We start from the raw sequence: 11,681 nt of genomic DNA on the forward strand, positions 1-11,681 counted from the left end.
ATTTAATTTATATATTGTAAAATTTACATATAAATCTGAATCACACAATAATTTTCTCACTATAATTCCACGGATGAATTCTGTCTACCTTGTATTATTAGATGAAAATTTGTCCAGTTGTACTTAGCTGGATAAAATGTTTGGTTGTATTTGGTAGAGCTTTAGAATAATGATTTAAGAATAAAGTTGTATTTTGAGTTTATGAGTTTTGGAATTAGGATTTGAGTGTGGAATATTTGTTTGATTATAAATTTTAAAAAGAGTTTTGAATTGAGTTTGAATTTAATGATGTGACATATGATATTTGATTAAAAAATTTACAACTCATAACTAAACACACAATCTAAAATTCTATTCAAAACTTATAAAAAATTTTAAAAAAATTCAGAAAATATTTTTTATTTAAAATATAAAAATAACATATATCAAAAAAAAAAAAAAAACTGTTCAGTCAACCGGCCAATCAACTGGCCGGATGTGCGGAGGGACGACCAGATGGACAAGTTTTCATACGCAGGTGTGGAAATGATTTTTGAAACGCGGAACCAAAAGTAACATTCAAATCAATAGATAAAATTATGATTTGAGAGTCCTACCAAACACGGCTTTTGTTTATTTTTTCACGACATGTCAGGCCGTTGGAAATCAAGTGATTTGAGTTGAATCTCTCATATATCAAATCTACACAATTCACCTTATTTCCAAGATAATTTTCGGAGTAAATTTTGATGATCTTTAGGTCAAGTTTGGCTATCCTAAATAAGTACATATTTTTTATCTTTTTATTTTTTTTTCATCACATCATCTCTCTACTTTTTTGCACATATTTTCGTAAAAAGACAAAAAGTACACTTATTTAGGTCATCCCAAACAACCCCGTAATATTTTTCTTTGAGACTAGATGAAAACAGATAAAATATGTGCATAGAAAAATATTTTAAAAAAATATATTATGTGGTTTAGATTTAATTCACGTGTTATGATACTTATATGTAAAATGAATTTGAGTCCCATAATAATTTTCTTGATGACCAAACTAAACCAAATCTTAAGTTCCATCAAATGGGGTCGACTACATGAATCTTTCCTCTCTACTCGACTTTATCCAAAGTCATTTCATTAGTCAAATTAAGGAGATTCATATCTCTATTTACTATATTAGCCCACGTCAATCTAGGTTTGCTCATTCCTCTAGCACTTTCATCTACCATCACTGTATCGTATCTTTTCACTACTGCCTCTGTTGGTCTCCGTTGTATATGAGCAAACCATCTCAATTTATTTTCTCTCAACTTATCTTCTATCGGTACTATTCCTGCCCATTCTCCAATATACTAATTTCTAACTTTATCTTTTCTAGTCTTATTATACATGTACTTTAGTATCTCCATCTCAGCAACACTTATTTTATATACATGTTGTTTCTTAGTTTCCTAACATTTCGATCTATACAATATTGCTGGTTTAATAGCCGTTCTATAAAACTTCTTTTTTAGTTTAGTGGATACTTGTTTATCGCACAATGCCCCAGACGCACTCTGCCACTTAAGCCACCCCGCCTTAATTCTATGGACCATATTCACTCCAATTTCCCCAACCATTGTGATAATCAATCCTAAATAACGAAAATGTTCACTCTTAGGTACTTCTTGGTTCTCAATCTTTGCTTCTCCTTTGTTTCCATTGCTACTGTTACTAAAAATACACTCCATGTACTCTGTCTTGGTTATGTTTATCCTAAATTCTTTAAATTCAAGTGTTTCTCTCCAAGTCTTTAACTTAGTGTTAACTCCTTCTCTAATCTCATCCACTAACATGATATCATCTACAAAAAGCATACACCATGACCCATTATCTTGAATATTTCTCGTCAACTCATTCATAACTAAAACAAAAAGATACGAACTTAAGGTTAATCCTTGTGTAGGTCGACTTTTCGTGCCCCATTTCGGAAGACGAATAAGCCCTGTAGTATAGGACTTTCATGGTTCTGAATCTGATCTCACAAGTGCAATGTGAAATAGATAAACACCAAAGAGTCCAAATCCGATAAATCTTTTGGAAAATCGATTTTGAATCAAATTGCAAAAAATAAACTGCTTTGCCAGATACAAAGTCGCCACCTAAATATTTTTGAAAAATTTACGGAACCCATGACTCGTGCTGAAGGCCACGTGTCCGTCATCATCAAGATTATCTCAGGAACTTAGGTACGAGAGGAGAAGGTCGCCCGATCAAAGATCGGCCTCTACTAATCATGATGTGAATCTTATTTAAATTATATGTTCTTGTTCCGGTTATTAGGCTAGCATTACTATGTGATGCGCACACACACAAGTATAGACTAGCTTGCAAAAATTGGAACACTTGATTTCATGTTTGGTTTGCAAATTGTTTCGAATATGTACCACTTGAAAAAGTGATCGCATATGAACATTACTCAAATTGTTCCAATTCAAGCAACTAGCCTTTATCCATAGGCATTCAAGCAGTTTATCATTTAAGTAATTAGCCTCATGGCAAGTATGCTAGACATGGCAACAATCACATTCGTGCAATATGCTAAAGCACAAAAGATCTCACCTAGTACTCTAAGCCAAAAGATGACAGAGTTAGGAAAAATGCGTGCTCTTAACTATGCAATGTGACTAATGCAACGCATACGATATGCAATCTAAATAGGCTTGGCTACTTAACATGGCATATGAAACAATTTGATAGCATGCGGTCTAAGCACGTATTCAAAGAAACATTAAACTAACAATTCAAGTTAGCATGATGAATTGAGCCTTGATGCATGCAAGACAAGTGGTTGTAAGGCATGAGAGATGCTAAACAAAACATGATGCCCTAAACTAACCATCATAAGCAGTTAAATCAAAGGGAGAAAGACGTGGGGTTAGAAGACATACACATTATTATAATTGTGCCCTCACGCAGGAGGGTCTGAATAAATTAACTAAGCTAAGCTAATTACTACGAATTAACTAACTATTACAAAACAAAATAAATAAATTAGCTAAACTACTTAACTAATTATTACAATAATAAATTAATTAACTATTCTAACTAATTAACAATCACAACACAAAATAACTAATAACTTCTAACTAATTAATTGCAACACAAATTAACTAGTTAGCTATCTATTACAAGTCCATAAGTGAACAAGCCTCGATGAGTAAGCGAAATGCTTATGCATGCACGGATTTCCAATCGAAAAAGCCACTGTTCTGTTGCACAATAGAACATCTTTTCGCCTCAGACACTACTTTGTTCTGCTTCACAAAGTCATTGCTCAATTTGACAAAAGTGGCCGGCAGCCAGAATTGATGGCCTGCTGGCCACTACTTGTAGCCTGCTGTCTAGAACTTGTGGCCTGTCGGCCACAAAGTTTGGTTCCTCCTGCTACAACAGAAAGCATATAGAGCAAGAACAGGATATTCTCAAGGGTTGTTTGTACAACTTACACCTTCTTATCATCAATCAGCTCAAAGGAGTGGTAAATTTGATTTACAAGCCATCAATCAATGCAATTTCATTGCATAATGGCCTATGAACCAAAGTGTACAAGTTTAATAAATGTAACAAATGAGGACTTTCAAACCCCCTCCCTATCATGGGTTGATCAAGAGAAGTGGTTGACATTGACTCCTGAACCGTTTACATCACTAACAAGTATGAAACGATTCAAGACTCAAGGGTTCAATTAACGTTCGATTGAACCCAAACCAAGTTATTATCTTGCATCATTTTTAGTCCTCATTTTATTACCCCATTTTAACTACCAACCATTCCTTAGCAAATTAAGTCCAAAGGTAAGCTTTAAGTCCTCTAATGGAAAGAAGCATCAAACCAAGAGTTGTTTTAGGCATGAGAGAAGTGTCATGCCGTTGATAATGAACGCCCAAAGGGATTAAACCATTAAGCATAAGACATCAATCTCAAGCTTTAAACAAGCAACAAGTGTGAACCAATTTTCAAGGCAAAGCAAAAACCAAGAAAGGAAGGAGGTTGCAGAAGTGATTAGAGGGTGAAAACAAGTACGGAAAGCCATAAACAAATGCTATCAACTCAAATAGGTTTGTGGCTAAAGCCTAAACCACCAAACTTATGAGGACAATTACACTACAAGCATGCAATACAAGGCTAAAATGCAATGAACCACCAAAAATAGTTCTAAATCAATCCTAAAACATGCTGGAATTAAGACAAAAATAGCTAGAATAATAAGCTAAAACATGGAGCTATGTAAGCTAGTAAACAAAGCATAAGGAAGGGAGGCTACCCCCTATAATTTTGGACTTTAAAATATGTTTTTAGCCACTGAAAAAGCTTTGAAAATCAGTATTTAAAAGCTCAAAAAAAAAAAAAAATAGTGTAAAGGTGGGAAATTACAAGGGTAAAGGCTAGAGAAGCAAGATAGAAAGAAAGGTGAATGACCCCTCCACCTTTTAAGGCCTTAAACCACAAGTTTCAGCCCAAAATTACAGAGTTTATACAGCCCAAAAATAGTAGAAAAAGAGTAGGAAAAATAACAAACAAAGTAAGGAAACAAATCAAGCTTTATACCTCTTGAAGAGGGGAACACTTCTAAGCAACAATTCAATACATCCACACCCTCAAGAGCTAAAAGTAGGCTCAAAAGTACCTCAGCTCAAAGATTGCAAGGTTTGGTTTAGAGTGTATAGGCAAAGGTTCAATAACTAGTAAGAGAGAGAGAGATAGATAGATAGAGAGAGAGAGAGAGAGAGAGAGAGAGAGAATTGTTGAGAGAGACAAAATAATTTGCTCCAAAATTTTTTAACCTTGAAAGCAAGAGGGGAGGTCCTATAGATATAGAAAAACATCAAACTCCCTCAAAATATCAATACATACACGTGTATGCAAGTGCATGCATCAGTGACAACAACTGGCACAGCTAGTAGAAAATATCTACAAAACACACTTGTGGCTGGCAGGTCACTAATTCTGGCCGGCAGGTCACACAAGTGGCCGGCAGCCAAAGGTGGTGGCCGGCAGGTTCCAAGGGTTTTCAGGTTTGAAGATCTATGGTTGTGGGCCAAAACAAGGCAATAGGTGTATAGGGTTTGAAGGCTCAAAGCTGTAGCATTTTGCTGAGGACTTCGAGCACTTAATAAGCATATACATATTCATTATTGGGTGTGCAAGTGGTGACGTCCAAGTCATAAGGGCGGTCAAAATGAGGTGTCTATAGTTGCCCCTCTTTGACAGAACTTGGAGTCATGAAATGACGTGAGTGAATGTCAAAACCCGAAGACGACTCATTTTGACAAGGCCGTAAGACTTGGACAAACAATCAAGACAAAAATTAAATGGTTACGCCCGTAGGCTGCCTACGTATCCCTTTGCAAGGAATCAAACCAGCATAGTTTTGGGGCAAGATGCAAATGATATGCACAAAAAAAACTTTAAAAGTTGAACTCACATGCTTCGCGAAGATGGCTATTTTGAAAACTCATGATCATGCAAGATGATGCAATAAGCAAATAATAGATAAAATAAGCAAGATAACAACATATGAATGAGCAACTTCAAGCCTAAAACCAACAATTTCCATGCAAAAAGATCTAAAACACACTCTAACCTTGCCAAAAAACGGGACAAGGAAAGAAAACACCGTTCAGGGTTGCGTTTCACGCATCCTGAGAAACTGAAACGAAAACCGCTCGGGGTCGCGTTTCATGCGTCCCGAGATGAAACTGCTCTGAGTTGCATTTCACGTGACCTGAGATACTATAATCACGCTAAAACCATGAGAAGAAAATAAAAACCGCTCGGGGCTGTGCTTCATGTGTCCCGAGATAAAACCCGCCAAGGGCCGCGCTTCATGCGTCCTGAGAAAAACCCGCCTAGGGCCGCGCTTCATGCGTCTTGAGATAAAACCTGCCCAGGGCCACGCTTCACGTGGGTTAAGATAGAAAAAAAATCACTCGGGCTTATGTTTCACGCATCCTGAGATAAAACACGCCTAGGGCAGCGCTTCATGTGTCTTGAGATAAAAGAAAAATCGCTCAGGCTCATGTTTTATGCGTCTTGAGATAAAACACACTCAGGGTCAAGCTTCACACGTCCTGAGATAGAATAAAAACCACTCGGGCTCATGTTTCACGTGTCCCGAGAAAAAAAAAGCCCGGGGCCGCGCTTCACATGTCTTGAGATAGAAGAAAAACTACTTGGGCTCGCATTTCACACTTCCCGAGATAAAACACGCCCATGGCCGCACTTTACGCTTCTTGAGATACAAACAAAAGATGCACAGAGGAATGAGCATGTGCGATAGATGCACAAAGTGAGCGAGTGCTGTAGACACCCCATTTTTGACCGTCCTCAAGACTTGGACGCCACCATTGGAACACTTGGTGATTACCCTTGTTTGTGTTCGTCTTGAGTTCCCGGAGGTCTCGGTTGCGCGCCTTGCCTCAGGATCTCTCGACTCGATCGTGTTGTGTCTGGTTTTGCACCAAACACTTGGGTTTTGCCTTGGAGGGGCAGGGAATGCCTTGTGAGGCATCCCCACGTATCACCGGCCATGGCTTGAGGCCACTGACCAGTGATTTTATGCCATCGACAATGTATATTGCCGGTCGGCACTCTTTGTTGTCGGTCGGCCATTTATTTTGCCAAAATGGCAATTTTGAATGGCCGATCACTGTTCATCTACTTTTAGTAGATATTTTGTGCCAGCTGTGATAGCTGGCACCCACTCTGTTCCCCTCCATACACGTGTATGGAGGGATTTCCCTCTTGGATGGCTTGTTTTGGAAGCCTTACAAGAGGGAGTTGTCTATAAGAAGAGGCTTCCTCTCTTGGCATTAGGGTTACAAAAATTCCAGAGGGAGCTCTGGATTAGGGTTAGGGTTGATACATATTTCCTATCTCTATATCTCTCTCTTGTGTGTGTCTAGTGTGTGTTTGTCCATACTATTGCACACAAACACATAGTGTTACACCTTCTCTTGGTTGTTGAGGGACCAGAGGGTTGTTCTTGGTGTTCTTGACTGGATTTGAGCTCAAGGAGGCAACAAGATCATCATTTGTGAAGGAGGACTTCAAGGGTAAGAAACTAGTCCCTTTTTACCGCATTTTTGCACACTACTTTTACCTATCTTGCAACTATTTTTTGGCTTTGCATATAATACATAAAAGTTCTGTTTTTAAGGCCTCTAAATAGTTTGTTAAGAGTGTTTTAAGCTTTGGGGTTGTTTGACCCCTCTTAAGCCTTGTTTGGCCCTTGTTTTGTGCTATTTTGTGTGAGCTCCGAGACTTTGGTGTTTGGGCCTCCTCACCACTGAAATCTTGAGGGATTTTAGTGGTAAGGATGGTGCCTTGAGGTTCCAAGAAGGAGAGGGCCACCCCCTCTCCTTGTTGTCCTTGAAAAGGACCATTTTTGCCTCTTTAGAGAGCACCTAGCTTAGGCTCTTGTTGACCATGCCTTAGCTGTTATTTATGCTTATTTTGCCATGAAGTAGCATTGTTTTAAGTTGGTTTTGGTACACCATGCTTGCTTAGCATACATGCCTTGTAATGCCATTTTGTTGCCATAACATGCCTTAGGTTGTAAACCATTGTTCTAGCATGTTTTAGGCTTGGCTTTGTGAAGCTTTCATGTTTATTTTGCCATGTTTAAGGTCTGTCCTTGGCTGTTTTGGTCGACCATAGCTTGTATTGCGTGCCCCCTTTGCATTTTGGGCTTGTTGGCCTTAAGTATATAAGTGTATAGCATGCCTTGTTTGTATCATTTCAATGGTTTGGAACCTCTTAACATGTTATCTCAGTCCTTATGACATGCTTATATGCTTGCATTTAATCCTCCTTCAATGTGTTTAAAGGTTGTTACCTTATGCCCCTTGTTTAGGCCTCGGAGAATGCTTGCACTTTTAGACCACTTAGATGCCATCTAAGTGCACCCTTGGCTTTGTTTAAGTCTGCATTTGACTTGTTTTAAGTCCCCTTAGCCTTGTGAGGTTTGGTGGACTTGACCTTGGTTTAAGCCTCCTTGGCTTGTCTTAAGCACTTGGGCCATTGTGGCATATTTTGCTTGTCTTGTTTAAATTGATTTGGTATCATCTTGTAACATGATTTTAGAGCTTAATGCATGCTATATGTCCATGTTTGCATCCTCTTGAGTGTGCTTGAGAATTGCTTTTTAATGCTTGAAGTGTTGGAGATCATTTGCATGAATGTTTGTGTGCCTATTAGTCCTTCATTTTTGAGCACCTTGGCCACTATTTTAGGCCTAGTAAGGGCTGCCTAAACCGTACTTAAGTCCATCCTTTGCTTGTATGCATGCTTACCTTGCATCTTGCTTGCATACTTGTATAAATGCACTGTATGCCCATGTTGCATGCTAGTTCACATGCCTAGGTTACACTCCATCTAGCATGCATGCCTTGTTCCTTGATTTAGTGATGGGAGTTGGGCCTTTATTTGTTGGTTTGTATTGCATTTGAAATCAACATGCATAACTTGGTCTCTTGGGCTATCACGCATTGAAATGCGTACTTGATGGTCCGAGAACCAAGGACCATGTCCCTTTGAGTCATAAACATGATAAGGGATATGGTCGGTGCATACATTGCTTGAAATGCATTGCCATGCTGTGCCTTGCCCTCTGCTACTGTCAATTGCAGGTTCTGCTGACATTCTTGGCCGACCGGCAGTGTTCAGTGCCGACCGACCATAAATCTGTGGCCGATAGCTTCATCAACAGCCGATGATCACATCTTACTGCCGGTGGCCATTCTCCTCAGCCGGTGGCGTCTCCCAATGTCCAGGGAAGCAATTCTGAGACTTTGGTAGTTTTCAGAGGGGCAGAGCAGGGAAAACAGAGGCAGCCTACGCATGGCAATGGACTTCCGAGCAAGACCTGAGCACGCATGCATTGAGCCCTCTTCCCAAGGCCCTTTTTTTCTTGCTTTCTTAAATTAATTAATTTGTTTAATTAATTTAGTTGGTCTGTAATAATTAATTAGCTAGGATAGTTAATTAATTATTCAAATTGTATTATTCTTTTGGTCCCTCCAAGCGAGGGCGAATTTGTAATAAGTGTGGGTGAGTGTGCGCATGTCTTCCAACCCCCACTTCTTTCTCCCTTTTACTTACCTGCTTTGATGGTTAGTAATAGGTCATGTTTAATTTAGCATACCTTATGCTATGCATGCGTGCATCATTCATCAGTATTGCATGCACCGGGCTCGGCGCATCATGCTAACTGCATTAGTATTTCAAATCTAACTTGAATACATACTACTTGTGCATTTTCACATGTCAGTCATAGACTAGCCGAGCGTACTCTAGTGACATTCCGTATGCGTTGCATTAGACATTTAAACATGGACTTGGATCATGCATTGATTGCTAACGAGTTCTTTGTTTTAGCACGGAGTACGATGTAAGTATTTATGCTTTAGCATCCTTGCATGCGTGAGTGTTGCCATGATAGCATGATTACCATGATGCTAGCTGCTTATGTGATATAACTGCTTAAATGCCTGTGGGTGAAGGTTGGATTGTCTGAGTTGGAATAGCTCATTGAAATCCATGTTTTAGCCTACTTACGAGTAGCAAATTCCAAAACATTTTTCCAAAACAAACGGATATGCAATGCTTATTTCCAAATTAGGCGATCTAGTCTATACTTTTGTGCTGTGCGCATAACATAGTGATTCTAGGCTAATAATCGGGATAAGAACACATAACGTTTTCAAAAACAGATATCACGGTTAGTAGAGGCCGATCTTCGGATCGGGCGAGAGGGGGTGCTCATAGCTGACCTTCCCCAATCGTACACTAGCTCCCGAGCCGAGGCAACTTATGTGATGACGGACACGTGGCCTTTGGCACTGAGTCAGGGTTTCCTAAATTCCCCCTTAAAAAAATATTTAGGTGGCGACTCTATATCTGGAAAAGCAGTCCATGTTTAGCACTTCTTTCAAAAATCTGTTTTCTCAAAATGATTTGCCAGATTTGGACTCTTTGGTTCAGATTAAGAACCGTGACACAAATCGAGTCCGAACTGTAGCGGGGGTCCCTCGCGAACGTGTTACAGTTTCTGGCGACTCTGCTAGGGATTTAGAGAGCTTGACTCGAACTCGTGATATCCTGTTTTGATTTCACTTATGTGTTTCTTTGCATTGCATGTGTATTGGTGCGCCTAGGACACCGTGTTTGCCATCTGCCATTCCTGAACGGTTTGCTGGAGGCTTGACTTTGTCAAAGCACGCTATAAGGCTGACCAGTTGTGGGCTCTGACAGTATGGGAACACAAACCCTAGTTTTACTAGGGCACCCTTTTTGACCATTCGACCTATGCATATCAAAATCCATAGTGACCATTCCAAATTAGGACAGGTGGCTTACCCGATTATAGGTTGTTTGAAGCCGCTGCGTGCATAGTAAAACCCTAGCTCCTGACAAAAATAGGACAGGGAAACCCTACCCCTCCATAGGGGTGTTTTGGCTCTCTTTACTTGCTATGTGTTTTTAGAGTGCATCTCTACAGGAACGTACATATCAGTTTGCAAGTTTGAGTATCAGGCCCGAGGGCACCAGTATCAGTGTTGTTGAGAAATCAATTATCTGCGGGTATCAAGTTCAGTTTTGGGAACAATGATTCTGGGGAACAGTGATCAGTAGTAGAATACAGTTGTTCGGCTACACCTGTGTTTGATCTGTTTGGGCTGAAATGCTGTTTGTTTTTCCTTTCAGTTCAGAGTGTCCAGAGAATTGATACAGAATAGCTAGTGTTCCCCCTTGCTGAGGCAGGACTTATGATGACGCAGAATTCAGAAGAGATTGTGGTTATGACATCTACACTAGATCAAGGGATCACCCTGCGGGATGAAACCATTTTTGATGTATCGCATCTGCCTAGGTTGCCGGTCGCGCACCCGGTCTGGACCCCCCAGTTGTATCAGGCTCGCGAGCCCACTACATTCGAGCTGATGGGAATGATTGGTGATCTCCAGAGATCCGTGGCCGATCTGGCCTATGGAATGTCGGCTTCACCGCCAGTGGCACCGTATGCCGGGAATTTCATACCACAGGAGCCCCCGCTACTGGGGCGGATTGTGATAGAGCTCAGCCAACCAGAGGTTGCCTCCCGCTACAGCAACGACGTGTCAGTAACAACCGGGCTTCGCTCTGATGTAGTAACCCAAACCCCCGATCAGGCTGAGGCCAGAGGCAAGAACAAAATGAAGGCAGATGCCGACCCCATTGAACAACTGCTACGGGCAGTCGAGGCTTTGAAAGCCGAGGGGATGAACAAGCAACAGATATCCGCAGTTATGGCAAAAACTGTGGAGGATGCTCTCCCCACTCCACCTGAGGGTAGTTCAAGTCAGTCAGAAAATCGGGATAGGCTCCGTCATGCCAGAATAGTTCCTCCTATTCCCAACCCTGTACCTGGGAAAGATCAGAAAACCAAGGCAGTGCCTGCCGACCCTTTTGCTAGTACGTCTAGTAAGAATACTCAGACTTCAAAGTACCTGCCCCGAGGGCGCAGGATCTTTCATGCTCTCTACATGCCTCTGTCTAAGGTACTTCAGATTCTTGCCGAAAGGGGGCACCTCAAACCCCTTGAAACTCGGCCTCTCCCGAAGAATCTCCCTCTCACACATGATGCTGCTTTGTACTGCGCGTACCACCAACAGACC

This window comes from Camellia sinensis, chromosome 3 (assembly GCF_055761805.1).
Source record: "Camellia sinensis isolate YWXY chromosome 3, ASM5576180v1, whole genome shotgun sequence".
NCBI lineage: Eukaryota > Viridiplantae > Streptophyta > Magnoliopsida > Ericales > Theaceae > Camellia > Camellia sinensis.